Consider the following 6,000-nt stretch of genomic DNA (forward strand, 5'->3'; position numbering starts at 1 on the left):
GGCTACTTAAAGGGAACCTGAAGTGAGAGGAATATGAAGGCTGTCATCTTTATTATCATGCCAGTTGCCTGCCGTCTGTGCTGATGCTCTGTCTGTAGTATTGGTTCAGAAAAGGCATGCACATCAGATTCTTTGACACTGGTCTAACTGCACTGGCTTGTTGCAGCTGTGCGACACAAAAACAAACACTAAAGCCAAAGGGTCAGCATGACAGCAAGTCAGCTGGAATTTTTTTATAGCGGGATGATAATAGCAGCTCCTGTATTCCTCTCACTTCTGGTTCCCTTTAATTTTTATTTGTGTATGTGGGGTGCACCTTGCTACTCTAATTTTATCTAGGGGCAAATGGCATCCATTCCATCAATGGCTAGACAGATCCATACAATTGTAATCTATTTTACAGATTTGTGTTACTGTTTACTGCATTATCAATCTAAATTGTTAAGCTCAAATATCCTTTTGAGGTTAGTGTTAGACTATGGGGGGGGGGGGGGGGGGAGGGGAATGAGCTACGTTGAGAGTAGGTGGAGACCAGAGTTGGGCCCCAGGGGTTGATATCTATGCCACAGCATTCAGCATAATATAGTATATAAACCTGCACAACTATGAAAAGAACCCTGTGGAATGTGTCTATGTGAAGGGGGGTGGGTAGTTCTAGGGAATGCCTTGGTGTGCTTCTCTGTTTTGCTGAGCCTTGAGCAAAAGAAAGTAAAATGATGATAATTAAAGTGAAACTATAAACAGGCTCTGCTTTCAGTAAATCAGGAAAAGCCTGAAAGATTTACCAGGTTTTTCTTACTGTACGTGTCTTCCATTGGGTGGGGTCCACTTACTACTTCTTTTAGTGTCACTAGCAACAGCTAATGACACTTAATATCCTCAGTTAAAGTGTTAGTGTACATATAATGAAGGATGATTTAAAGTGGTGCCCTGATCATTATTAACCACTTAACAGATGTGGCTGTTTTCACCTACGACCAGAGCAGTTATGACCTTTCTGTTTGTGACTATTATTTCAGCAATACTTTTAGCAAAAAAAAAAACGAATTGTAAAGTCCTTTTTTTATCCCTTTATATTGTTACAATCCTAAAACATTTAATGGTAAAGATGGCAGAAAGAGGTTAACGGGTAGAATTGATTATTTTATCATGTAAGTGTGTATCATGTAAAAGTGGGCATGTTACAGGGATGGCTAAACAGAATTTCCAGTGTAATATCCCATATTTATTTCCCATTGCTGATCCTTTATGATGGTGTCCCTATAACCTGCCCCCTTTCCATGTCTCCCTTTTAGAGCTCCCTGATAGTGTTTGAGGTGCTATAATACTATAGTGACCCCCCAATTTAAAGCATCCACTACAGTGCCATTATATGCAGTGTCTCCCTTTTTCTGCTGCTCTGAATAAAGATTCCTTTACTTATAGATCCACCTACAAAATGTCCTTCATCCATTATAGGGCTTCCAAGATGCTTTTCCCTTTAAACAGTGGCTCATATGAAGAAATAATACCAGATCTTTCATTTACACAGCTCACAAAGCAGCCTATGTAATGCTGTATTTTATTTCATGTTAGTCCAGTGAACCTCAAAGTCCCCTATGCAGAGATATGCAATAAAACATTGCAAGTATGCTGGGTAAGTAACATCTCCGCTGAACTATTCAAGTATGTATTGCAGCACCACCAAGTGAGTTGGGCGCTGGGTGGTGCCGATAGGAACATCTGTACTACTTCATTATTGATATTTTATTCTAGACTGACAAGGCTCCGAATTGTCACACTAAACTCTCCCTTCTACCACTAACACCTCCCCCCCTCCCCCCACTACTGCCTGACACTAACCTACGGTCTTTCAACACTAACACTCCCCCCCCCTCCCCCCCTTCCGGCACCCAAATGTCCACAATTACTGGCCGCACTGATGTTGTGAGCACTAACCGATCAGCTAATTAAGTCACCTCTACACAGTGACTGATTGACTACTATTGTAACTGGTCAGCTACTAGTGTAAGCATCGGGCGCCTGAATGCTGATAGTTTTAAACTGGTGTCGTATTAGACTCACTATCCTGGCACCCAAATAACTTGATCTGAGCCTACTCTGATTCATGTACTGGGTCCCATCCCATCATCAGACCTGCACCCAGTACACAAGTTAAATATGGGACACAGGAAAACCAGAGAGATGATCTCTGGCATGTAAAGAAACAAGACACTACCCACCTTGATATCACTTCTGACTGCTGAAATCTGCATGGGCATACCCGGGACTGCAAGCATTTTTTGATCCGTCAGCGATGTTTTTTTTTTTTTCATGGACCTATAGACCCATGGTTACAGTGATTTTTTTTTTTTTATGCAAGTCAATGGGAGGGTTGAAAAAAAAATTGCAAAAGCAGCGCTTATGGTCAGTAAGGCACTCCGTCTCAGCCCGTAGTCTGGCCTCAGTCTTTGGGCCAGTGCACACCAAAAACCTCGTGCAGATCCGCAGAACACTAGAGGTTTTTGAAGCAGATTTTCAGATCGATTTTAGGAATGTTTAGAGAGGTTTTCTAAACATGCCTAGTTTTTTTTAGAGCAGATTTCATATATTGTTACAGTATAGCTGTTACTGAATAGCTTGTGTAACAAAAACGGCAGTAAAAACGCTCTGATCTAGCTTTTTTCAGAGCGGTTTTCCACTTTCCTATACTTTAACATTGAGGCAGAAATGCCTCAGAAATCTAAAAAATGCTGCAGCCCCCGAGTTTGCGTTTGTGGAAAAAAACGAACCGCTCTGGTATGCACCAGCCCATTGAAATATGACTGGATTTGACCGATCCGCCAAGCGGATCCGTCAAAACCAGCGTTATCAGCTGAACGACCGTTTGTACACATGCCCTATTTGACGTACAAACGACCAGTCGTTCAGACGTCCAAACGAAAAAATCTGATGTGTGTTAACACATAAAATAATACTGATAATAATACTAAGACAATATTGACTGGAAACAGGAATATATAATAAGGGTGGTTAATAAATCTGATTTGTATGCAAATTGTATGCAACTTGGAACTAGGCCAATTAAATACACTTCCTGCTGATTTTGATTGGCCCAGTCACAAGCTCCGTAGCATTTGAATTAAATTTGTAGAATTATTAGCATCTCCTTAATCATCTGTAAATGAAGTCTGACTGGCAATGCGGTACATTTACTTGCTGTATCCTCAGCCAACCAGACAGCCTAATTAAGCGGGGTTCACACATACAACAAAAGTCTCCCGGCAGAGATTGGTCCCTCGGGAGACAGTTTGGGGGAAAATTCTGTACAGATGCGTTGCTGGCCTGCAAACTAGCGATGAGTTATATTACTATGGAGGGAGAAAGGAGAGGGAAAGAACAATAGTCTAGGACCCGACTAGATGGGGTTCCAGGCTTTCTTCTACCTGAAACAAACTTTGGAGGATGCACTGATAAAAATATATATTGTATTTGTGCATTATGTGTGTGTATATATATATATATATATATATATATATATATATATCCCGTATATTCTGGCGTATAAGATGACCTCCAACTTTTCCAGTTAAAATATACATTTTGGGCTATACTTGGCCTATAAGACTACCCCTCTTGACTCTAGGATATTTGTATACTGTACTATATGTACTGGTGCTATGCTGTATAAACAGGTAACGATACTGGTGCTGTACTGTATGTGGTACCCAGTATACAACAACCAGCGAATCAGAGCAAGCTATGTACCTTACCGGCGACTGGCAGGTTGTTGTATGCAAAGCCTTCCCAGTGAGGTGCACCCTCACCTCATCATTGGGACTGCGTTATTTCACTTATTTCCAGAAATCCGGGTAAGTGGATTTTCTTTTACCATACACTGCCCTTGCTGCTTTCATATGATATATACACCTCATATATACCTCATATTATCTATGGACCCCATCACCAGAAAGAGATCACTATGGCCAGTCAGAAGGGAAGCTTTGCCACTCAACTAATCAGACAGGGGTGCTGGTACCAGGCCGGTTTTACCATTGCATGCCTCAATAAGAGGCATATATCGACACCTCACCTGCTTATGATGTCATAGGGAAGGGCGACAAGTGCCATCAATCGAATGAGGACGGAGCTGTGTGGATGAGGAGGGCACTGTGTGTGTCAGGAAGGTGGGTGAGAGAGCAGAAAGGAGGCAGGTGCTAGGTGGCCCAAACTGTCCAAACTCCGCCCCCAGATCACGTGATCCAGACAGCTTCCTGGTATGCCTGCCCCTGGCCTAAGAGGAATTGCTGCTATGTTAGATTAACTTGGAAATTAAAGGGGGGGGGGGGTCAAGGGAAGCTGTACACATGCTAGAATCTGTGTCCAGGCAGCCCCCATTGGCCATCTCTGCCGGAACTGTAATTTGTGTGTATGCAGCTTTAGGGCCTGTATAAACTGCTGCGCTTTTAAAATCGCATGCGATTTTTAAATTGCAAGCCTTCATGAGAATAGGAAAAGCGCATCGCACCAGTGTGTACAGGTCTCCACGATTTTCATTATTTTTCAAAAGACCTTGCGATTAAAAAGCACATGCGATTTGAAAAGCGCAGCACAAGTGCAGCAGTGTGTACAGGCCCTTAGAGATGACAGTTTGGCAGGCGCGGAGCTAGGGGGGGTCGGGGTAGGTCAAGTGCCCCCGGGCGTCGGGTCCCTAAGGGCGCCCAGCTGAGCTGCTTTGTTGTTTTTTGGTTTTTTTTCCTGCGGAGGGGAGCAGCGCAGAGAAGAGGGAGAGCTATGCGGACGTTGGAGAAGGGGGCCATCTCCCCCCCTTCTCTCACCTTAGGGTGCTCTCCCTCCCTCGCTCTCTCCTCCATTAATGTCCGGGTGTCTCTGGCGCAGCAGGCGGGACTTACCTCCGTCTCGCTCCAGCGCCGGAAGTTCGGGTGCCACAGCCGCTGCTCTGGTCTGGACCAGACCAGAGTAGCGGCTAACCTATCCGGTGCTACGACGAGACGGAGGTAAGTTCCGCCCGCCGCTGCCAGCCACCCGGACATTAATGGAGGGGAGAGCGAGCGAGGGAGAGCAGCTCTCCCTCTTCTCTGCGCTGCTCCCCTCCTGCTGGGGAGCCAGGGAAGGGGACACCCGTCACCCGGCTACCTACTCTGCGCACATATACCCCTGCCTACATATACTGGGCATATATACCCCTGGCTACATATACTGGGGACATATACACCTGCCTACATATACTAGGCATATATACCCCTGGCTACATATACTGGGCATATATACCCCTGGCTACATATACTGGGCATATATACCCCTGGCTACATATACTGGGCATATATACCCCTGGCTACATATACTAGGCATATATACCCCTGGCTACATATACTAGGCATATATACCCCTGGCTACATATACTGGGCATATATACCCCTGCCTACATATACTGGGCATATATACCCCTGGCTACATATACTGGGCATGTATACCCCTGGCTACATATACTGGGCATATATACCCCTGGCTACATATGCTGGGCATATATACCCCTGGCTACATATGCTGGGCATATATACCCCTGGCTACATATACTGGGCACATATACCTCTGGCTACATATACTGGGCACACATACCCCTGCCTACATATACTGGGAACATATACCCCTGGCTACCTGTTCTGTGGACATCTCTACCCCTGGCTACCTGTTCTGGGGACATCTATACCGCTGGCCACCTATTCTGGGGACATCTATACTGCTGGCCACCTATTCTGGGGACACCTATAGACCTGGGGCTACCTATTTTTGTGGGGCCTCATGATTTGTTGGGGGCCTCAAGATCGCTGAATTTGTCTTGTTGGGGGCCTCATGATTGCTGAATTTGTCTTGTTGGGGGCCTCAAGATCGCTAAATTTGTCTTGTTGGAGGCCTCATGATTGCTGAGTTGGTCATGTTGGGGCCTCATGCTTGCTCATGATTGTTGAATTTGTCTTGATGGGGGGGTACTCATGATTG

Source organism: Hyperolius riggenbachi, chromosome 3, assembly GCF_040937935.1.
Source record: "Hyperolius riggenbachi isolate aHypRig1 chromosome 3, aHypRig1.pri, whole genome shotgun sequence".
In the NCBI taxonomy this organism is placed as follows: domain Eukaryota; kingdom Metazoa; phylum Chordata; class Amphibia; order Anura; family Hyperoliidae; genus Hyperolius; species Hyperolius riggenbachi.